Source organism: Rattus rattus, chromosome 2, assembly GCF_011064425.1.
Source record: "Rattus rattus isolate New Zealand chromosome 2, Rrattus_CSIRO_v1, whole genome shotgun sequence".
Lineage (NCBI taxonomy): Eukaryota > Metazoa > Chordata > Mammalia > Rodentia > Muridae > Rattus > Rattus rattus.
Window position 1 is genome coordinate 22,819,417 of NC_046155.1, and position 25,470 is coordinate 22,844,886.

At 40.1% G+C, this 25,470-nt stretch overlaps 1 protein-coding gene and 1 non-coding gene across 2 annotated transcripts in view; both read left to right on the forward strand.

The window, feature by feature from the left end:
• The window catches only part of Trpm3 (transient receptor potential cation channel subfamily M member 3), an 851,352-nt gene that overhangs the window by 609,219 nt on the left and 216,663 nt on the right, over nt 1-25,470 (forward strand).
• LOC116894831 lies at nt 19,145-19,251 on the forward strand. The gene has a single exon (XR_004387046.1). It is a non-coding gene; the product is annotated as a U6 spliceosomal RNA (small nuclear RNA).

Here is a 25,470-nt window from a genome sequence, read left to right on the forward strand (position 1 = left end):
TCTTGTTATATCTTACAACCATCAGTCTTAGGACCCAGGCCCTTCTGCTGTAATGGTGACCCAACGCAAAGAGGCATACAAGGGATCAGAGATGACTTCCTACTTATATGTCATTCCTAATACAAATCCAGATATAATGAGAGCACTATGGTGTCAGGACTCAAAGCCCTTCTTTGGTTTGTTCTGCTTATGTAGTTCTCATCATATGTATACTTTTGTCCAGAGTAAATCAGAAACAAAGAACAACTGAGGATTGGAAACAAGCCTTCCCACAGCCCACCCAACCACAAACCCTAGAGGCACACACCACTTGGTTTATATTTTATATTTATGTTGTGTCAGCCACTAAATATAGTATTCAGTCCTAATCCAGGAGATAGGCAGTAAGCTAAAAATGCTAACACTAGGAAGTGCAGGAAAAGTATTGGAAGACCGATGGAAGTTTTACTGCATCTTGTAAATCTAACATTCCAAGTAACTACTGAAGATAACCTGATTGGCCTATGGAGAGAGCCTGTCAGGCTTCCATAAATTACATGTGTCTGGCTTACCTACGATGCTCACTGGGAAAATGACCCTGAATACCACATATAACATAGAAGTCAGGCTTGCTCTTTCTGGTCTTACTGTTGAGCTTTTAAGTATCATGTGATACAAATCATATTGAAACTAAGCTGTCCTAGGACAACTGGACAACTGACTATACCTCAACCCTGATTTCATTGACCTCTTGTGCTAACTAATCCAACAGACTATCCTCTTTGTTTCAAAATACTCATCTACACTGTGCAATGCATAAGCGTGCTGTTACACATTATTAGGTAACATTTTAAATCACAAGAAAGCAAAAGTAGGAGGGCAGAAGCTGTGCTTCCTTAAGTAACATCATACTCCTGATGGGAACAACTCAAAGATGAATCTCAGAAAGCCATCCTCATGTGACCTACACATGGTCTTAGTCCTGGCAACGGGCAATAGGCTTTGGCTCTCTTGTTAGAAGGAAATTATCTTAGGGAAGGAGAGAAGCCCATTCTCTGACTCAGTAGAGGGAATCTTTGAGGATACTGAAGAAAAGGTGGCCTGAAACCTCATGTCAGTTATCCAATCTTGCTTTCCTTCACTTGAATAAATCTGAAGAGATAATTAGTGATTATTCAGGATGAAACCATTGGGGTATGGGACACTGATCAAGCCATCAGAGGACTAATTAACTTATGAATGAGTATGTCTGAGAATGACAGTTATAAAATATCTATGACTGTGATTAATCTTCAAAGCTAGTTCACTGCATTTCGTTGTTTAGAGATCAATACACTCGCCACCATCAACTCAACCCTAGATTTTCCTTTGATTTTTGACTTCATTATTCAGTCCAAACTAAGTGTTAGATCTGTGTGTTGATGCAGCTTCTGTTCTAGCTCAGTGGGTGAACAAATTCAAGGTGTGTTTATCACCTTACACATTTAAGAAGCTACAGCAACAACTATGAAAATAAACCTTTCCTTTCTCTCTTACACTCCAATGTTCACAACAGTTTTTTTTTTTGTCCCATTCCTGGCTGTGTGTCCTTTCTCATCATTTTATAAAATAACTTGAGTATTTAGTATCTAAAATGCTTGAGAGCCTGTCTTATAGATTTTGGCAATTTGGGACTATCTGATTTTCAGATTAGGAATGCTTTACCAATACCAAAATCATAACTATTGTGACTTTCTCATTCACACAAGACAGGTTCCTACAGAAAACAAATGTTTATAAATACCATTAGGAGAGATCATAAATAATTTCAAAAGACAGCGAAATAAATAATATATTCACAACTATGACAAACATCTAATTTCCATAATATGCAAAGTATTGATAAATCAAAAAGAAAAATGTGCAAAATCCTATTGGAAACCGAGCAAAGCACATAACTAGGAAGATTATGGGGAGAAAATAAAGATTTAACATCATCCAACAATGCAAGAATTTCATCGATCAAATTGGCAAGACTCAAAGATCAAAATAATCTAATGTCAATAAGTGCCACATAAATATGAACTAGTAACATCTTTGTTATGTGTGCAATGTTAAATAATGTGGAAAGCTTCTTTAGCAGATACTTAGGAATCCCTTTTAAGTATACAAACCCTTTGAGTTTATATTTTCACTACTGTAATTTACTCTGTATATATTTACTATAATATTGCTCATAGTAACAAAACAGAAATGACCTAACCATTATATATGATAATTTAAAAATTGTAGAGAAACATTATTGTAGATAATGAAATAGTTCCATTTGGGGTCATATAGAAAGCTATCTAAAGGTATCTTTTAAGTCAAAAGTCTATTCTATAATGGAATTGATTTGCTTACTATAATCAATTCTGACATTTTATACTCATATGCTTATACAATACCCCTAAGGGTTCTAGTGGATAAATATTACTGACAGTGAGTCAGATGGGAGAGAAAGGCAGGAAGAGACACCTACACTTTATGCTTTTAAGATTTCTTAGTGTTTTGTCTAACTCAGGGTTTTTATTACTGTGATAAAAAAATCATGAGTAAAGCAACTTGCAGAGAAAACAGTTTATTTGACTTAGGTTTCCATATCACTTGAAGGAAGGAAGTACAGGAACCAAACAAGATAGGGACTCGGAGGCAGAAGCTGATGCAGAGGCCATGGAGGGGTGCTGCTTACTGACTTGCTCCTCATGGTTTGCTCACCCTGTTTTCTTATAGAAACCAGGACCACCGTCCCAGGGATGGCACCACCCACACTGGGCTGGGCCTTTCTCCATCAATCACTAATTACGAAAATAAATGTCTCAAGCTGGATCTTCTAGAGGCATTTTCTCAATTGAGGTTCTCTCCTTTCAGATGACTCTAGCTTATGCCAAGTAAACATAAAACTAACTTGCCCGGTGTTATTTTTACAGTAAACAAAGATGTACAGAATAGAGTTGTAAGATGCACCTATAGTAAAGCCATCTCATATAGTTCCTCATCTCCTCCCTAGGATGAGTAGTCACAGTCTCCTCGTTTGGCAAAACTCCCAACTACAGCAAATCGCTGTCTACTGCAGTTCTCATGTAGTGTGCTATACATTAAATTTTAAATTATTCATCCAGCTGCTGGATGTTTTAGCTCTCATTTCTTTCCTCCCCTACCCTGACTCTGAGGTAACTCCCATCATTCCTGAGCAGTGACAACAAGCCTGTCTCACTGCATCCAAAGCAACTCTTCCGCTCCATGCATTCTTGATTCAGTCTTCAGAGTGAAGAATCATGAGAGTCCAGTCAGGAAACTTAGGGGAAAAGAGGCTGGTTAGAGACAAATGAGCAATGTTCTCAAGTCACATGTGGAGGTTATATAAAAATTATGGGGCAAATATGCCAGATTTTATGCTTTGATTTGATAATGGCTAAAGTCAGAACACAAGTCATGGTCCCTCTTCTGAGTTGGCAGATTACAATACAGCCTAAGCATGGTTCCAGTTCTAAACTATAAGTAGATGTCCTGTTGTATTGGGGAGACTAGAAACACCCCACATCTGTGTCCCTTCCAAAGGAAGACTATGTGACCGAAAACTAGTCATTTCTCTTGCGTCACCGTCTAGATACCCCAACGTCCAGCTCCCTTTTCCCTGTGAAGTTGTAGCTCATTGAACAGTGGTTTCATGATGAATATTGTCCACATTCTCACTGTAGCAGAGTGTCTCCAATACACTCTTTATCTTACTGTGATTCTATCTCCATATATATATATATATATATATATATATATATACATACATACTCTTCAGCTTTTTAAAATGTAGCAAAACCTGTCATTTAAAATAAACAGCAATTGCATCATTGACTGCATCATTCCTTTTCCCATGGCAATGCTTCTTTGGAGCTCTTTCTTTACAAACATTTGCCTGAGTGCCTACCCTATAGAAAGCACTGTAGAGGTTGCATCGTACATAAGACATTGCTTTGTGCTTAAAAAACTTAGTATCTGAAGAAGTCAACAAAGCTTGTGTTTATCAAGTGCTATTCTAAATCATTTACAAGGAATAGCTGATTTAATCCCCACAACAGTCATTCTTCATCTACTCCTTAGTAAGCAAACTGAACCGCAAAGAGGCCAAGCAATGACCACAGTCAGACTGAGGCTAAGTGGCAGGCCCAGGAATTCTGTGTCTGCGCTCACGCCTGAACCAGCCTGCTCTAAGGGCTGGCTCTGTGTGCCCAGGCTACACTACAGAACAGCAAGTGTTTCGTGCCCTTTGTGATATAAAGTACAGTGGCAATTCAGACAAAACATTTGGGGGTAGAATATTCACGGGGATACCTGTCAAGCAAAATTTGTCAGGCATAATGGGGGGCAGTCCACTTACATACTACATAGGTGAGAGCTCTCAATGGGTAGAAAGTTAGTGCAGTGCACAGAGTCGATGCTTGTTTTATTTCTGTTCATTTTTATCTTCGAATGGCACAGAGAAATTTTCCACTGCAAACAAGAATGGGAAGATGTGAACTCAAGTTAGTTTTTTAAAACATATAATCATCAAACTCATAAGGAGAGGCAAGTGTGTTTTGTTGCTTCTTTTATTAACAGAGAGTCTTAGGAAGAAACTAAACTAGAATATAGAAACAGAACATAAATAATACAGTGTGGATTATATATCTGCCCAGACATCCAGATGATCTGCAGATCTCATCTAGCTAACTGCTCTCATTCTCTATATAGAAATGCCACTTGGAGAAAGCCAAATGTTCTACCTAGATTCACAAGGAGTTGAACTGGCAATGCTTCTACCTAAGCCCAAACTACACACAGCCTGTCATTCCCTGCTCAACAGCATGTCACTGTCTTAGTTTGAGGATCATTCTATGTTTGGTACAATGCCCTACAAATTGAGAGACAAAACAAGCAGAAAAACAGAAAAGCAAACAAACAGAAAACAAGAAGGAGAAAACCTCCCTACACACCTCAACAATGTAGACCAGCACAGTGGAAATCAATCTTGGTTTGGTACAAAATCTTTAGTCCTTTACTCTGTAACTCCTCTGTCCTCATCTTCTCTACAGTGTCCTGGGGGCACTTAGGGAAATAGAAAGACACTCAGAGACACAATCAATGTACCCCTTCGCTTACTTTTCTAACTGTACCGCCATGATTTGTCCCCTCCTTTATGTGGCATCCTTTGAGTTTTTCTTCATGAGAATTTTATATATCTAGGGAAGAATAAACTGAAATAGGAGCATGTGGTTCACGCTGCAGGAAAGATGTAACAAAGCCAGAGTTATTTAATTTTAATATTTATTTGTTTATTGCTCAATTCCTTCAACAAATACAAGAAATATTGGGGGCTTGTATGGGTGCTGTCTGTTAGAAGCTTTGCTTATAGTCTTTAGCAAGTGGTCTGATTGCCACACACACACAGTTGTGGAGTAGCCCACAGAGTATGCTCTTGCAAGCTTAATTGTCCTCAGAAGTGAACAAATTATGGACATTATGGGAAATACACTGTCATGACTCTTGGACTGTTATTTTATGAACAATAGAGAACCCAAGGGAAGCAAGCCCATGTCCTGTGCTTCGAGGGATGCTCGTGTCCTGTGCTTTGAGGGACACTCCTCTGGGGTTTTCTCAATGTGCTCACGGTTCTAACCAGGCACCTTTATCAGCTCATACATAATGCTTCTCATCAGCTAGCTGCCCTTGCCCAGCCAGTGGTCCCAACAACTGTCACGAACTGAGGCTTCTCTAGAAGTCAAGCTCAGTCCAGAAGAGCTAGGGGCATAAGTTTTACCATGAGGGGCTGCGGTTCCACTAAATGCTATTTTGATGCTTTAAGATTACCAAGAAGGCAGATGCAGACTTGTTCCCTCCCTTTGGACCAGATTTAATAGCAGGTGCTGTTTGCAGCATCTACACCAAAGATGGCTTCCTTAGCTAGTGAGCAGCTCCCCAGACAGGATCTTACCTGTGAATGTCTTTCCCAGGTGGGAGGCAGCAAAACCAGCTAGAAGGGAAATCTAACACACGAAATAACTTTGATGACTGTTCAGGACACAGAGAGAGGATGTTGGGGAGACAGATAGCCCTCTGGCTAGCCAATAAGAGAGCAAGAATAAAAGCAGACCAAAAATCGTCAATAAATATCATCATTCGTGTTTAGTAACAGACCAAGCAGGTTATCTTGTGACCAACTAATATTTTAATTCATACATTAATCATTTGACAATAAAAGATGTGTGTCTCAAAAAAAACCAATCAAACAAAAAATAATTACAGAAATGTTTATAAAAAGAAGATAGGCATGAAGTTGGTTCTGTCCTGGAAGACACAGAACTGAAAGAATCATAATTGTCATTCTACCTAACAGACCAGCAAGCGATGCTTCTGGGCTTTACCAATGCTAAACACTGGAACAAGCACTTAATATAATGTAGCACAGTCCCTTCATCTCCCGTATCTGCCCTAGATTAAAACAGAATAAAATATCCTCCCCCCAGTCGAAGGGATGTTGAACTTATGAATCTGCTTGTGTTTGGTTTTGAGAAGTCTGTGTGATACTTCTCACAGCTCTGTGTGTGCAGTGCGGGTTCAGTCACACACACAGACTTACACAAATTGGGTGGTCCATCTGCTTTAATAGAATGTGTATCCGACCATTGGATTATAGAAATTTCAAAGCTTTTGTTTTTTGACAGGATGCCTGCCGTTTTTCTCTCTTGACTCCCGCTTGTTTTATTCATTTTGGGGTAGTTGCCAATTAGACCCAATTGGTAAGTATAATTAACGAAAATCTTGAATTTGCTCTTAAACCCCAACCAAGAAAATTAACCATAGATGCTATAATTCCCTTTAAAAATTCCTAACCACATCACTCTTCTGATTCCTGCTTACCTCTTCTAAGACATCCATCCTCACTAGACCTTCCTGATTCCTTTTTTTTACCTGTCACCCTGAAGATGTCACTTAGGGCAGCATCATAGGATCCTAAGATACTACTAGAAGGAAGGAAGCATTTATTCAAGTTCAGATCGGTTATACTTTTAATCTCATATTCGTGTACTTATATGCCTGAGTACATACCTAGTCAGCTGTAACTCCCAAATATTTGCTATCCCTTCCATGCACATGCAAAGCATTAGGTTTCTTAAGAAAAGAATCCCTAAAATCTGACTACATTTGAAAGCTTGAGGGCACTGTTTGACTCAGCACCTCATTGAGGGCTCACTCTGTTCAGGACTTGGTTAAGCATTGCTTTGAACGAGACATCAAACAAGGATTCAAGGGGGAGAGAATGCTGGTCAGTGGCTAAGGTGTTGGAGAATCAAGATGAGCAGGAAATGAAGAGGGTGGCTAAGAGGGGCAGGTGGAGGCAAGTGGAGGAGTTCCAGACCGTGTACCATGGCTACAGTCCTTCTTCATGTGACTCGTGGACTTCCCTTTGTCATCCTATGCCTGAGAATATATGAAGGAGGCTGGGAAGGCAAAGGGACGTTCAATTGTCATCACTGGCATCTTTTTTGATCATTGCACCATCATCAAATGCATTTGGATAACCATAACATGAAAATTACCATCATTGAGCATATAACTTTCCCAAGACAAGGGTGACAATTTGAAACATCAAAGAATCTTAGGGAAATCAAGAAGTAAGAAAGAGTGAATCAGACTCTCCCATATTATCGACCCCATGTTCAAACTCTAACTGGTAAAGGAAACTGAGCTTACTCTGATCAGGTTGTATGTATATCAAGAACATCCTACTGCCTTCTGTGGATGCCCTGGACTGTTTTGACCAATCATACAGACTGTCTTCTGTCTCAGTCAAAGACCAACACTGAGTGCAACCATAAATACCAAAGTCATGGGCAGTTACTGGGGAATGTGATGACTATGCCATTTTTCAAATGCTCTCAACTGCCTGTGTTATTCAAATTTTTCTCTGCCTTTCAGATGGCCTTCTATCTAAAGTAGCAGTCCTCAACCTGTGTGCCATGACCCTGTTGGTTCATTTTATCTCCAAAATATTTACATTATGATTATTTGCAGAGGCAAAATTACAATTATGAAGTAGCAATGAAAAGTATTTGGTTGGGGGTCACCAAAACATGTGGAACTGTATTATTTTAAAGGGTCACAGCACTAGGAAGATTGAAAACCACTAATCTAAAGAACGATTTGTGTCAAAAAAAAATCTTAGCTCTCTATTTGGTGAAATGACTTGGCACAAGTTGTTTGTGTGAGTAAAACATTAGCCATCTTTGTTAATTAAAAGTCACTTTGAAAATCAAGACAATGAAGTCAAAACAACTTTGGGGAATAGAAGAAACTTTAAGGAAAATGGTTTCTTGGTGTTTGCCTGTCTTGTTCATCTAACCCTTTCCCAATCAAACTAGGATCCCTTTCTTTTTGAAAAAAAGAAACCTTTTCATTTTGAAATTACTTGTTCAGGGATGGAACAATTCTTTTAAACAAGTCTGACCAGGTCATCTGCCCAGCTTTCAAATGTGATCTTCTAGACACTTCTCCATGGAGTTAAGAACTGTGAAAAATCTTTGCAGATTAGAAAGATTTGGGTTGGAAATAATTTAGACTTTTGTTCTCAAAATCAGTAAAACTTCCTGTGGTGGTCAGTTAAAGTAGATTCTTTTCAGGGTAACAGGACCTTCCTGGTAGGACTTGGATCCCTTCTTGTTTCATTGCTAAGTGAAAGGCGCCCTGTAGTATTCCCACTTCTTTTCAAGCTTCTTTTTCCCCTAACTCCACATGGACATTCTGATCCACTCATCCCAAGATCCTTAGAGTTTCCTTGATTTAATATACCCCATTGGGTATGTTTTGTGTCCTTTTGATACCTGCTTAAACTCTGCCTCTCTTATTACTAATAGCAACAGTCTTTTAATCTCTCAGTCTAAGAATCCACCTTCCATCCAAGTATTTCCCTGCCTTGATGAACCTCATAGGCCCATGTCCCTCACATCTTCCTTACTTTACCGTCTAAAACTCTGTGGTCACGCTTCTTATTTATTAGTGATTATGCGTCCCTTTCTCTGCTCAGTTGCTGATCGCCTGCCAACTAGGAGCCTATAGAAAGCAGAGCCTATGTCTTAGCCATTTTTATCAGCCTGAGAACTTAGTGCAGCCCCTGGCACATGCACATAGGCATCCGATAGATCACTGTTGTCAATGGCAGTATTTAGATTTCCTAGACTTATTTTCAGCTTTGGTGTCGAGCTTGACATCAATCTTTAATAAGAGGGTTTAGATGACTTAGTCTAGAAAGGAAAGGCAAATGAGGTAACGACATAATAGACTCAAAGAAGAAAATTGAATGGCAAAGGGTTTAAGCAAAGATAACCATGAGTACCACAACTGGTGCAAAAGAACATTCAGTCTGGGAAATCTGAGTGTGCTCCCATTGCACTGTTTATTATTGTCATTGTGATTATTATTAAACCTTTTCCAACTAAATTAATGCATTTAGAAGATCTAAAAGAAATATTTTCCATTAGCCAAGCCTATCATGACTTCAGTGTTTCTATTTATACAGAAAAAGAATTATCTATTGATTTTTTTCCCCACTTACTGAAAGTAATAGTCACCGTGGCTTCATTTCCGTCTAGATCAGGATCAATTCATTTGGTAGCAATGCATAGCAAAGCTTAGAAAGTCAGGCGAACAGAAAATAGATGGAAAAAGTTTGTGCTGAGTGGGTGCTTTTCTGCCATAATCATCAACTCTCAGTTAGAAGAGATGGTATTTCATTCGCTAGGGCTCTTAAAGAATTGTGGATTAAGACGCTCATTTGCTTAAGATGGCTAGATCTGAAACTTCATCACAGGGCCCTCCAAAGTGCCTTTGAGGGTTGCAAATGTTTTGTTTAATCCCTGCAAAATGTTGTTTGGAACATTTCAAGCTTTTGAAACAAATGGGTGTAAACACAAAATGCAATTCCTATAGTTCTGAAAAATGTCTAGAAATGTCACTAATGACACTATGATTGTCTTAACAATAGAACACTTTCTAACCTTTAAATGCTCAACTCATTAGCCCCTAAAAATGAGGAAAACAAGAGATTTCATGCCTTAATAATGGCCAAATAGGCAAGCAGCAGATTTTCTCCTCTTTGGGCACCCATGGCTGAAATGAAACAGGACTCTTTCCCTCAACAAACAGGATGTCCCTGTTCCACACTGGAGGCCAGATTTCCAAACTCAGCAAAGGTCTACATGCTGCAGCCCAGAAGGCAAACACTCGAGTCCTAAAGTGCAGGCAGGGGAATGCTCGACCCTAACAAGCCTTGGCATCTCTGGGTCCACATGGGGATGTGCGGGCAATCCCTGCTGGAAGGAAGCAGAGTGGAAACAAAAAGGTGTGTGCCTGTGCCAAATCAGGGAGGGTGAAGATTGAGGAGTCAGCTTTCCTGGTCATCAAACAAATCCGAGCTGAGCCCTGCCTCATTAGCAGCGTTTCTTCCACCCAGAGGGAGAGCACAGGAAGTATGCACCGTCTGTGCTACACATTAGGATGTGTTATGAAATCCTGGGGGAGGCTGTGAAGCAAGCCATGACTGAACACGGCGTGCCTGTGTGAAAAGTCTAGGCAGCCGTTCCCTGCACCTTGGTTTGCAGCCTCAGCCCCTGGCCTGTTGAAACACAACAGCATTACTTTTGCCCTGTGGATTCATATGTTCCCACTAGTCAAACACTAAGAACTGTTTCGGTAGGAATAGTTGTTCATAAACTTAGATACATAGGAAATGTCACCTCATAACACTACTCTTCTGTAATTCGAATACATTCCAGCATCCCCTTGTTAAATTCAACATCACTCTTGTTAAATTCAAACTTGCTATAAATATTAGTCCCACACCCTCCCCCACCCTGTGCTAGTTAGTTTTCTATCACTGTAAGAAGCAATTGAGCTGGGCACGGTGGTGCCCATCTGTACTTCCAGGTCTTTAGGGGCTGAGAGGAGGGAACATCGGTCTGAAGAAAGTCTGAGCTGTGGGGCAAGACCCCATTCAGAAACACGATGAACCTGAGAAAGGCATCTTAGGAAATTTTACTTTGACTTAATCTTGAGTGCATGGTCTCCTGATGGGCCCCAGAGTGGAACGGTATATCAATGATGAAGCAAACTGTTCCTCTCATGGCAGGGGGAGAGAGAGAAGGTGAGGCTCCCACAGTCTCTTTTGACAGCAAGTTCGCAAAGAACTAAAGAGCTCTTAGCAGCCCCAACTTCTTATACCATTCTGGAGACTGAGCTTGTAATGCATTCACACGTGGATCACAGCTATAGCAACCCTACACACACACACACACACACACACACACACACACACACACACACACCCTGCTTTTCTCTCCTTACAGACAACTTAGAAAATTGGGAAAGGATTCTCTAACTCCCCTCACTCAAGGTCACCCTTGATACAGCAGTTGTCCACATCTGTTCACCCCTTCAAAACAGGAAACCCTGGCACTACTATGCCAGGTAAAGCCTGTGGGGATCCTAAAATATTAAATAGATGGGTGGGGGACAAGGAGACTATGGAAGTTGACAAATGAAAACTGAGAAGAAAATAAGAAACTTGTCTTAGGACAGCCCTAATAACATGTATCAAATAGATAAAAGGAATCAGCACAAGAGATGGAGGGGAGGTAAGAAGGAGTAATGGACTGTCTGAAGCCAAGTAAAGACTGCCTTTCCATCAGCACTGCTAGGCCAGGATGGCCACTAGGCTCTCATGGCTCACAAGGCTAAGTAAGAATTCATGAGTACAGGCTATCGGCTTGGGAACGAATCTCTTATCCTGGGACTAGTGTTATGTGCTTCCAGGCATATCGCCTGTGCACAAATGTCTCCATCAAAAACCTATCCCTCTCTCTTAATCCCTTCACAAAGGCCACATAGGAAGTTTATCTTTAAGTAATTTTGCTTCTAGCAGCTCTAGCCAACAGGACAAACCTGCCGTGTGGAAGAAACACACCTCTGTGTCATGAGGAGAGGTGAAGACACATGGAAAATGAAATCAAATTCAGAACTGCATTTCTCCCAAATAGCAAAAATACATTAGGAAGTATATTCTTTCCTTATAAGCAAACCACCAAGTAGAAAACTTGGGTATAATTTTTTTTTTTAAATTTTTGCTAGCACAGTAAAACTCCCAATGGGAGTTTCCTGTAAAGCCCCAAGTAGCCAGGTCTAGGGGGTTGAATTCCTAGGGAGTTCATCTGCCAACAAAAGCAGTGTGCCACTGATTCAGCTGACGGTGCATCAACACTAGGCTGGTACACATCTATGTTTCCAACTTAGTCCGTTACCATTGTGGATTAGAGATATGTGAACTAACAGTTTTCCTTCTATAAATTTCTTTAGAGCATAATCTAGGCCCAAGGGTGCACAAACTGTAGCCCGGAAGCCCAATGCATCATATCTATTTTCGTAAACAAAGATTTACTGCAACACAGATGATGTTCTGAGTAAAATATCTCTCGATGGCTCTGTGCCACAGTCACAATCCTTCAGCAGAGGCCATCCAGCCTCAGAGCTGAAAATACAACACTCTTATCTGGCTCTTCAAGGAGAAAGTTTGCTGATGGCTCACACTTTAAAGTAGACTCCTAGGAACATTGTAGATGTTGGGTCATTTTGGGTCTCACCCCATGAACTTTTCCTTTATTTGCTTGAGCTGGACACATTTTAGACGTCAGCTGTTTTGTTCTGTTACCTCCCCCTGCAGCTTAGGCTAAGCCAGGAGCTCTCAAAGTGTGCTCCCTGGACCAGCAGCTGCAACAGCCCCTGGAAAACTGCTGAAACACACATTCTCACTGATCCGAGGCTCCCAAAGAGGGGCCAGTGTGTGTTCTCAAGCAGTGACCCCCCCACAGGTGACTCTGATGGGTCTAAAAGAAGAGCCTGTGTCCTGGCAGACACTGGTAAGAGATTTCCACACACCATTTCTGATCATTTTCAATGAGCAAACTACTTCTCTACATTAGGATCACAATGTTAGGGCATCCCTGAAAGGGCCATGTTTTTACTTAATGATCTCCAGATAGCCTTCTTTTAAATAATAGGGTCAGGAGTGATTACTGCAGCCACATAGATTTATTTATTCGTTCGTTCGTTTATTTATTTATTTATTTATTTATTTATTTATTTATTTTTGGTGCTGGCAGCTGCAAAATGCCGTTTCACATAGACTACAGAATAGGATGGTAAGATTAAATACTCCCGTGATTGAGGTCTCAGAGAACCTACTGCATACCCTGGGGTATAACTGTCTCCCATAACTCATCATTCTGGATGAGTTTAACTGAGAGTGTGCCATGGCATTCATCTCCAGAGGAGAAGTTTCGGGATCCATCGGTAGCACCGTCGAGGATGTATATGCTAGACCAGGAGACAAGTTTTCGACTGCTCTCTTCCCCCTAATTGATTAGCACAGGCACCGCTGCATTGTTGCTGGGGTCCTTTCTTAGTCATCGAGTCCTTCTCTGGGGCTTCGTCTCTCCTCACGCAGACAGAGGAATCGCTCTGCTAATGAACAGCTGGGGTTTAGAAGGAACAGAGAACTGAACTCAAGAAACAGTCTGATCAGCAGTGACCAAACCCAGGGCCTCTTTTAAACACCCCAAATTTCTGTCTAAGAAATAGCAGAAATGACCTTGAGATCCGTAGATGCCGTTAAGCAACTGCGCTTTCAGGTTTGTCCAGGATTCAGCTATTCTAGTTGATAGCTAGTATATTGGAGTGATTCTCAGTGAGGACACATACACACGCTTATGAACGTACCCTGGTTGAATGGTAAATCAAATCATCCCCTCAGTGTAAGACAAGACTTCATTCCAAATCCAAAACTCAAACGGAGCCTTGTTTGGACTCAGTTGTAATTACCTTCTTTAAAAAGCACATTACCATCACCATTTACTCGTAAACAGCTATCACGGTATCAAGAAAAACACATACCATACAAAGAAAAACAGCATTTTTCACTTAAAAATAGATTCGCATTCCCAAAGTGGAACCAGGAGCTCAGGTTGTCTTAGCACTGTCTCAAAGCGGCCTCTGGAGCTGAAGTGGCAACATCGTAGTTCACAGTGTTGGAGCTGCAAGTCTGACACTCTATACCTGTATATCTACCCTTGACAAGAATCGTATTGAGAGTCGGGCACCACAGCACCAACAATGGGGAGTAAAATGTCGTTATCCCTGATGATAACACTGGTGGAGATAATGAGGTGGTGTTGGGTCAGTTACCACACCCCCACCAGACAACAGGATCCCCAACACTAACCTTTACCTAGGGAGCTGCCTGGCCTTCATCCCCTGAGGAAAAAGCTAACGTCTCTCATCCGAGATCTTGCAGAAACTAGTCCTCACCAGGCTAAGAAGCAGACATAGCAGCAGGATAGTGGAATTACTCCTGTAATTCCAGAACTCAAGCACCTGAGGGAAGAGAATCATGAAGTTGAGGCCATTCTCAACTACCCAGTAAGAACTTACTGCAAGCCAGCAAACAAACAGGACGACCTGGGGTGGGTATGTTACAGTAATGGGCAGGGAATCCCTGAACCTGGAAACACAGAGCCAGAGACAAAACAGTTTTCTGCAACATAGTCTCATGGTTTTCCCCAAAGACGGAGCAGACCAGGTATAACACAGAGGAACAAATAATCAGGCAAAACCAAGTGCTAGTTTTGTCCTTTGGACATGAAATTAGACCCACAATTGGGGATGATGTAATTGATCCAAAATAACCTTTGTCTTGTGTCTAACAATGGCAGTCTGATATTTTAGTTGTTCTGATACCTTGTCAGTGAATGAAGGTTACCCTCACCTACTGCTAAAATGCATCAGTCAGCTCAGTAGAAAGAAATTTTGGGTTCAATTTTAGTCATTTCAACCAAATAATGGCTTCCTGGGCATCCTTCTAGCATGAGGGAGAACATAAACAAACCTCTCTTTCCATCTTTCTCCCCAGTGCTCCAGATGCTCAGTTCCTGTAGCCAGGCCCAATCCTGAGGAATAACACAACCTCATCTTAAAAAGGGACAGACAGTTGAGATAAAATTGTCCATTCGGTCTCTAAACACCCAAGCCTTTCTGACGGACAGGTAGAGTAGGAGCACTTACCCAGCTTCTTCAGCCAGTCTTGGGCCACTGCTGCTTAAGCCCAGTAGCAAAGTCCCAGGATAGGATGCCACAGGGTGGCTCTCTGTACTTTTAGCCAGATACCTCAGAAGCACTGAGGTGTGATCGTCTTTTTGCAACTCTCAGTGTCTTCCTGTCCCTTCGTCTGTCCCAAGGTGTTGTGCAGTTCACGTTTTGCTTTATTTGCAAGCATTTATTTGAACTACTGTCTGTCTGTGAAGGAGTTTGGAGTCAGAATGGTAAGAAGCCTGGGGAATCACTGTCAAAGAAGCTTACAATTCAGGGGTTGGGGGACTTTAATTAAACCAAGGCAGTAACTGCCCAAAGACATTTTTTTAATGAACAATGAGACCACAAAAGCACAGAAAATTAATACTGCCTGAGGAGGTAGGGCTTAAGAACCAGAGTTTGACAACTGAATTGGAGTCAGTGAGCAGGGGCTACAAAATAAACAGTGCCCTCTTTTTAATCCAAGTTATAATATGGACAATATAAGAAATAAACGTAGATAGAGTACAGTACCCAAAAACCACTTTTACTGCTTAGAGGGAAAAGAAAAAGAATATGACTTTAGGGCAATTGGCTAAATAGGCTGGAGTGAACCCCAGAGTTAAACAGAACCCCACACCATACTACAGTCACCTCAAACCCATCTCCTTGGCAGAGCTTGTGGAGAACCTGGGAGATTCCCCACCTCACCCCATTCCATGCATGTAAGAGGAAGAAAAAGGTATCGGAGTTGGCTGACCAAACTCAAATATTCTTTTCAAATTTACCAGGGGTAGAGAAAGATTAGTTAAAATGACTCCTCCTGAAGACAGCTGTGGGGAGAGATAGTCCTCTCTCTCTTAGGAAGCCATCTTCTCTAGGTTGGTTAGCAGAGAAGATTACAAACAACCCTATGTGGAGGACCCTGAGGATGCTGTAGATGAACACAGGGTCAACAAGAATGCTGAGAAAGATGAAGATACAGATGTGAGCTGCACCTTGGATATACACAGAAAAATTTCAGTCCTGCTTTTATAAATGGTGAAAACCCACTAGATTTTCAAGGAAACATCGTATTATTGAATAATGGCCAGCTATTACACAAAGACTCATACAAAGGCTTGGAAGTTACCAAGAGGGCCTTCAACAATCCACAGGAAAACCAGGGGACACAGACATGGGTATTTGCGTCTCTGACTTGGAGGCAATGGAAATCATAGCTCAGATAACTGAAGAGAAATTATTCCTCTTATATAATATGTAAACTTTTCTGGAGGAGGAAGTACCTTGTCGTTGTAATCATCAGACGACAACTGGGGCAGTGTTGTAGACTTGGTTTTCCTGCTTTTCTGAATCCCAGATTTTCATGATCAACTACTCCATGGAGAACATTGTGTGGCATGATCAAATTACTAAGTTAATCTGCCAGGTAGGGAAGAGGGATGCCACCACATAGCCAAGGAGAAAGAAAAGTTCCAAAAGAGACACAGAAGGGACCATGAGAGCCCTCCTTTTTAGATTGCAGTGGTTTATTGACAAATCCATAGGGCATAGTCATAAAGGGAGCTTTTTTTTAAAAAGTTATAAAATAACACAGCAAAAATGTTTGATTCAGCCTAATAGGGATGGGGAAGAAACTAAAGAAGACTTATCTTTAATCCTGGAAACATAAAGATAAATTTCTCATAGATAGGGTAGGATGTCGAGAAGCATTCCTTGAAGGAAAAACTCTTGAAAATGATGAAAATAATTGTATTCTCCCTTAACAGGTGCAAAGCAAAAATAAAGCAAAATAAAATAAAATAAAATAAAACAAAATGATAATTTGAGCATGAGCATGGCCAGTTACTTCAAATTGACAGTAACACCTCCCTCACATCTACCATGTTCTCTCTCTCTCTCTCTCTCTCTCTCTCTCTCTCTCTCTCTCTCTCTCTCTTCTCTCCTAAGCTTTTCCCTGCATCACAGGCCTGGTTCTTCCCTGGGAAGAACTTCCATGGTTGCCTTGACAACCCACAGTTTCCTTAACTGCTCTGCTCTTTTATTCATTCTGCCACAAAGCTCAGATGCTTGCGTGGGCTGTGTATTTGGATCTGGGCACATTTGTAAAGGAGTGTTGGTGAAATATTTTAAAGTGAAATGAGTTCAAACTTCTCTGGTTACCCTACATTTGAGAAGGCAAGGTCATCCTTTTGATGTGGGTTTTGAGCAGTACAGAGTCAAAGATTATAGCTTTGTTTGGATGAGTTTTCTTGTCGACTTGGATCAATTACATTAAAACATTCAGTCTTCAAACAATGACCCCAAAGAAAATAATGCCGGCTTTTTCTTTTTGTGAAAGTAATACCCACTTTACATCCCGTGAGACTAGATGTCCCTTTCTATTGAAATTTTTCACAGCAATGCCACTTGTATGGCTTGGGAGTACACTAACATTAAGAGCAGAATATTTCCATCAGAGCTGTCAGGCCATAAGGGAATAACTTTTCCCATTAAGTCAGAAGCTGAGTTTGAAAGCATTCATAGTACTTGGATATGGTTTATTGGTTTTGTTATTTAGTATTCATATCTATTTCTTTAACCCACAGCACTCAAAAGACTTAATAATCTAGCTAATACACTAAGAAGTATTTGAGAACTAATTTAAAAATTAACTTAATTTAAAAGTTATCTATCTCAAAGCCAGGAGGTGTTAGTGTTTTGGACACAAGATAAGTTCATATGGCTTTCTCTATGTATTGCTGGTCTGCACAGGAGACTAAGCAAACTTTTAAAAAAAGCATGTTTCAGAGTATTTCAATGTCAGAACATCTGTTTGACTTAAACATATGATTGCATTCCTTTATGAATCATTTATATATTTAAAGAGGAAACCTTTCATAAGCCTAATAAATACAAATAAGTATCTTTCCATTTGTGTTTGTTTAATCAGAAAGTTCTTATCAAGTGCCAAGCTCTGTTCTAGGGTAACTTTATATGTAACAGTTCCTCTCTCAGCCTGATGGCCTCAGGAATCGGAGGCTTACTCTGGGTGCTGCATACTGTGCAAAGTAGCAAAATATGTGTTTAATCCAGCTATGTTCATCAAGTTACCTTTTTTACCTTCTAGGACAGAACTACTTCTAGTTCAAATTAATGTGCTATATGAAGTCTAGCCATGCTTACAAGGTGTCTAGTAGTGATGACTAGGGAAAGGATAGACTAGAAGCAGACAAGCAGACATATACACTGAGAGTCAGTGAAAGAAATTTTTAATGTATGGGAAACACAAGATGGATAGAGGGTAAGAGTATCCATATGGAACTGTGAAGTAAGAGGTGAGAGATTCTACCCAGCTTTAGACAGGGACCCCCAGGGCTTAAGAATAAGTGTTCTCCCAGAATGAGTCAATTGAGACTTTCATGGTATGAAGTAAAAGTGGAGTACATGTGAAATAATGTCTTTCCAGGAAAACCATTGCAGTCAAAGCAAGGCCCAATCCTAGAGATACTATATGTAGGGAGCAGCATATTTTGATGGGTTCCCACTCTCTATGGAACCACTAAGGCTCTCAGCAGAGGGGAGGGGCATCCTACCCTTAAGGTTAGACAACCACACATGGTACTACTCTTAGACTACTACAAGAGGTTGGGTCAAATCCCCCTCTCACCTTGTTGCTAGGGTAAGTATTCTTCATGTGCACATGGGGGACTCTTCTTTTCAGTGGGAGAGGTTCATCAGCAAACCGTGACCATTATAACTGTTCCTACCTGGTTATCACTTAGGCTCCAACACAGAGCCCCACTTGATACCAACAGAGAGGAGCTCAATACCCAACGCTGACCTCAATATTTTTTCTTACAACTCCACCTGAAACAAATAAAAATTCCACAATTCTACCCCCAAATTTCCCTTACGAAAGTAACTTTCAAGTACAATTATAAACTCCCTGTTAGGTCGCTATACTTAGAAATGGCCCTGAATCTCTTCAGAGTAAAGAGTAGTTTAAAAATGAATGAAGGTGCTCGCTTCGGCAGCACATATACTAAAATTGGAACGATACAGAGAAGATTAGCATGGCCCCTGCGCAAGGATGACACGCAAATTCGTGAAGCGTTCCATATTTTTTAATAACAATTTTAAGAAATTACAGGCCAATTCTCATCCTGTGTATTCTGTTTCTCCTCTTTGCCAATAAATAAAAAAATTAATATATAAAGGAGAAAAAAAATGAATGAAGACTGCCATGGAGTATACTGTAGAAATGAACAGGAGAAAAAGAAAGCAATGTGAGAAAGAAATATGCCTATAGGAAGAGTTGACAAATGATTCCCTATTCTCCCTGCATTCTACTTAATGGTATACCCTCCTTCATCTCCTCTGTTTCACTTGCTCCCTGTGATCTCTCCCCTCCACGGTGCCTCTGCCTCTGTCACAGCCACTATTAATCAAGGCTTCCTCCCCCATGTCATCACGCTCTCACAGCCTATCTGCCAGGCATTTGCCTCAGCACGTTAATTCCACAATGGTAGATGTGGTCTAAAGCACGTCTCTTGCCCAAATGATCTTAAAGGAAGTCGGGCAAGGCTATAGAGTGGTTCCCTTATAAGTGGTGAGCATTTGTAGGGGACCCTCCTCAGAACTTAAGTTGGCTTACCAGAGTTCCCATTCAACCTACTCCTTAAGTGTCTCCACCATTCTATCCTTTGGCCTCTAGATGTGTAAAACAGAGTTAAGAAGACTAAATGAAAGGTGCTGAGGAGGGGCTAAGTTAGAATTCCTATGCAAATATTTAGAGAATAAATCACACCCCAAATAGGTTAGTGTAGCAGCAGGAAAGCAAATAGAAAACTGAATTTTCCATATCAGAATTTACTTTCTCTATCTGAAGGATGAGAAATGCTAGGATTGTTAGTTTTTGATTTTCACCACTGTCTGGGGAAGACACCCCATCAACCCCTGTATCTTTGTATCTTGACAAGCCCTTATCTCTGGCTAGCTCTAAAATGTCACATGTCAAGATAGAATATATTAGATATGTTTTCTGGTGGATTGATCATGACTTTAAAGATAGAGGATTGTCTATGGAGGGACTTAAGTTAAAATCCAACCCAGGGATTCCTCTAGTCCAATAATAGCAGAAATGAACATTAGCCAAGTCTACGCCATTTTGCCTCCTACTCAGCCATGAAGTGAGCTGAAGACTTGGGTTCTGGCTACTTCGGCCCTCAGAGACAGACCCTGGCCATCTCACAAGGAATTTCTACCAACTAAAAACCCATACGTAGTTAGTCGTGAAATACCTTGTTGCTTGTGATTTTAATTTAACTGCTTACTAGTTTATGTGGTATTATATTTCCATATGTTTTAGTGTAGAGTTATTTGAAGAAAATCCTGCTGTAATAATAGAACATAAGATTGATCTGTATTGTGGTTTTCATTCGTCACCTGGGAGTTTCATTACAATTCACTGAATATTCTTGGCCTCGTTACCCAATTCCAAGTAAGGTCAGACACATGGCAGCTTACATACAGTACTTTGAATGGACTCCATATACTTCCAAAAACAAAGTCACTATCTAATATCTCTAGTTCCATAGAAGACCTAAGAGACACTTTTTAAAACAAGATGCATTTTTTCTCTTATAATGTTCCTTGAAGTTTTCTGGGCCCAGTTTTTTAAGTACCTCAAAGATTCCCAATGTTTTATTTTGAAAAAAGTTTTACTGTAGTACCATCTTTGTACATAGCACTTTCTTCACTGTACCTGAATATTTATTTCTCTACAGCACAGAAACCTATAAGAAATACTTTAAGCCTAGAGAAAAAGAGAATAGTTTTTTTTTTCAGTTAGACACACACTGATCAACAGCTTTTAAGTGTGTGTGTGTGTGTGTGTGTGTGTGTGTGTGTGTGTGTGTGTGTGTTAGAAGACATCTTCCAGGATTCCGTTCTCTCCTCCTACCATGTGATTCCTGAAATCAAACGTGCCCACTGAGCCATCTCACTGGCTCTGATTACAACCTTGCTTAATTTTGTTCCATCCATTTCAGACTTTACAGACCATAGAAGAAACATCATATCTAGTTACAGACACTGAGAATCAAATCTGGAAAAAAATCTTTAGTGTTGTATAGGTTCTGTCACTACAGTAATTGCTAATGCTTCTCAAATGTGTGGGAGAGTCTGTTTGAAAAGAACAATCGTTTAGGGAGTTACTTGGTTTTCCTGGCCACTCATGTAGCCTAAACATAGAAGATGGTAGCCATGCTTTTATCAGCAGAATCAACTGTTGAGGCCATTTGAGTTAATGAGTAGGTGGAGATTTTTAATTAGATTTATGATTATATAAGTTTAGATATATGTGATGTAAAACATATTGATAAATAATAACAATATGCAGGGTTTCAAAACACATACCTTCTTGCTCCGTGCAAACATTTTAAACACTAAGAATCACGTACTCCCTGAACTGACGCAGACAAAAATTATCTGTATTCATGTTATTGCCATGGGCTTTGCTTGGTTCCTGACCAGGGACAAACTGTGTCTTGAACCGGGCACTGTCTTCAGGAGGTCATCTCATACAAGGCACTGGAACCTCCTTTCTAAATAACCCAGACTATAATATCAGAAACTTGAGACTTTGGTCAAGATCAATCTTTTGTGCTCTGCCCACGTGTAAATATAAACCCTTTCAATAGCATAAAGATGACTTCATAGACTCATAAGTTCTTTAGAGCCCATCTGGCAACCTTGACACAGAACCAGAGAGTTAGTGTGAACGAATTCTTCTCAATGAACCAATCATTTTTGTATAACACACCAAATGCTTTCATAAGTACCTAAACTGCTTATAGGTCATGGATTCATGTCAGAGGGATGGGAAGAATTATAGAAGGGGAAAGGCAGAAGAGAAGTGTTAAAAACAAAAGGAAGAAAAAAAAGCAAAAGCACAAAGGCTACAAGGATGACAAAGCAGTTAAGATCACTGACTGCTCTTCCTGGGACCAAGGTCTGTACCCAAAACCATATGACAGTACATAAATATATGTAAATTCAATTCCAGGGGAATCTGATGCCCCCTTCAGGCATCTGCTGGCACCAGACACACATGTGGTACACAGACATCTAGGCGGGCAAAACTCATCCATATACACAATAAAAATAATGTTTTAATGAGTTGGAATTTAAAGTCTTCTGCTTTTTTGCCAACCTTTCCTACATAATGCCCTACTTGGTCTTGACTTACCTCAATTTAGATGCTTCCACAAGGGGTTAATGAACCTTTCTGAATTGCATGCCAGCTAGAAAAAACAGATGCAACTAAAGTCAAACATGTTATCTTATGAAGAGAGAAGTAGGGTTCTGGATATAATTAGAGAGCCAAGGTCAACTGGACCCTGCTGGACTCATGTGCATAATCTATTTCCTAAGCTCATATTTTTGTTAGCTATGATGCTCCCACTTCCATAAATGCTCAGGTTGGAGTATATGGCAAGTGTGACACATCTTCTTGCTTAAGCAACTTGTATTCTGAGTTCCCCCTGAGAACTACTACAAGTCTTCAGATACAGAAGAACATTTTCAATAATTACCATTAACTACCAGTTAACCTACTTTCCTCCCAAATCAAGAGAATAATCTAGAGATCCCTCGGGATTCTATATAAACTTTTCCTAAATAACAGGCTTTTCTCCAGTGTGAATCTCAGTAGCTTCCAGTAAAGTGATTGGGATACAAGCAGCCAAGTTTCAACTGAGCAAGAGACAGCTTTGTAAGGACTGTTAAAGGGACTTAAATTAATTTTTGATAGTCATAAAGAAGACAGCAGTGAGTTGAGCAAATCTAGAGCAGCTACAGATTCAAGAGATTCTCAAAATGTTTTATATTTGTGCCACTCATAAAAAAATATACCATGCTTGGCTTGTAAAAGGCTATTTCATCCAATGTGGGCAAAATCCTAAAGATTGTAATTTGTTCATTTTTCTACAGATTTTCCTAAACACGTCATGCTCAAAGTATGGCTTAGAAAACAAAGTGTGGGGAGAAAGATTAAAGAATGAGAGAACAAGAGGATGTTGAGGGAAGGAATGTGTCCTACAGTGCTTTACCAGGGAAGGTTCGTCCAGTCAGTATAAATGAAATGACCAATAAAATGGAATATGGCTTCCTCAGATGTAGAATCTAGCTTGAAACCCCATGCAAGAACATGTATCAGTGAGGATCATAACATAGTAAATGAAGGCATGTGTGTTTCAATGTGTTTAAATAAGGCCCATTATGTTCAAATTCACTGATGAACTTCACGGATCCGTGGACCTGAAAGATGTTGCATAGACATTTTTTTCTCCGACCAGACATGCACTTCGTTTTCTAGAAAAAGTATTCCTCACTTTCACCAAAATCCACAAGTGTTCTCTGAAACTCTTTCTCCAGAAGGACTAAGATTAACACTCACAGCTTGGCTCATTACTAAATATTTAATACACTCTTCTCCTGAATTTAAAAGAGCTTAATGTTGCCAGATTTAACAAATTCTATTTGTGTTAAGCCTAATGTTTCTAAGCATAACAAGTGTCCATGCCACTCATAAGAAACTCAAGATCCTTTTGAGTGTTAAGTAATTTTTTTAAACCACAGGACAAACTTCATGTATTAACACCAAAGGAAAGAGAATTTGGAGGTATTGATATATTTTGTGTTTGCTCCATCTGATTTTTAGCACTGAATTTAACTGGATTATTAATTTATAACCATATCAGTTATCAATTCTAAATATTGGGAATCTTATCCTGAACATATTTCTGAATTTCTAGAGATTATAACATTGATATATTGACAAATATAATTCCAGGAAATACTTGAAATTTATAATACTCAAATTAGTCCACAAAAACTGATCCCTTGTACCTGGATATTCTTTGGAAAGGTGATTCTCATCTTTCCACTAGATCTTAAAACACAGAACATTCTAGAGGCCCATTTTAGTACCTTTACCTACATGACAACTCTGAATGGATCTGAAAGGTTAGTCTGTAAGTTTGACATTAAACTGACCAATGCTTGACTCAAGAGGGAGAATTTAGAAATTTCCATACAATATTTTCCCTCCCATATTTGGGGTTGAACCCAGTGTCGTATGAATGCTAGGCAAGTATTTTACTGCTAAGCTATATCCCTGGACAAGAAGGAATCTAGATCTGTCCTCTGAATAAGAAGCCATGTTTCTCAATGCTCGTTAATGGACAAATCCCCATGTAATAAGTTTTCATGGCAGCAATTTTCCCCTAAAAGAAGCATGCAATGCAAAGGTCTAGCTTTTTCTCCCCAAATGCCTTTCAAGAGCTTACTAAATAGTCACCGCGGGCAGCAATGGGACAGTCCTTCCTTCACAGACACTCAAAAGACTTCCTAAGAATCCTGGTGTCTGGCTTGGAAGGGTCTCCTGGAAAGCAGAGCCTCAGGATGCTTCGCTGTCCTCTCCTTAGAGTTGAAAGAATAAATCTCAACTCCTCCCCATCTCCAGAAAACTGGTGGGGCCCCAGACTTCATCTCTCCCCCAGTTCTCAGTGGAGAACACAAAGGACTCACCGCCCCTACCTTGACCAACACTCATTCCTTCCTCTACATATTTTAAATGGGGATTTAAAACAATATCTATTCATGTGCAGCCAGCATTTTAAACCCTTCCTTTAAGAGTAAAATCAAACTATGAAAAAAAAAACTTATCTTCTGTGCCTTAGAGTTGATAAGACCCTGTGAGCTTGGCGCACTCATATTTTAGAAGGTAAACAAGTCACATAAGTCAAATAAAATCTTTTACCAGCTGAGCAACAAACAAATCTCAGACTGTTATTTGTCACTGAGAAGCAGCTTTCTGATAAGAGATAAAATGACACCAAAGGACAGAGAACTGAGATGACCAAAGTTTTGGTCTTGTTTTTGTTTTGTATAAATTCATATTTATAGAGAGGGCACCGAATTTCAAATCTGTCTTTTCTAAGAACACTTGTACATACCCTAGAAAAACAATCCATTTTTATGTTGTTCAGTTTAACCCAGCGCAATAGCAACCTCGAACAAAAGTTATCGAGGGGCACTAACGATGCCTAAGGTGTCCATGCAAAATAAACTGAACATGGGGATCACTGTTTCTCTCGTGGATGTTGGTTTTCAGTGCTTCTCCTTAATGTGTTAGGATGAATCGCACACATGATGCAGACATTACAGAAATTGTTACATGAAGCTTACAATGCTTTGTGGCTTGAAAGAAAGAGCTTAGATGTGCTAGGAAATATCTCTGAATCCCCTTGATTCAGTTGAATGCAACTAATATGTAGTGAG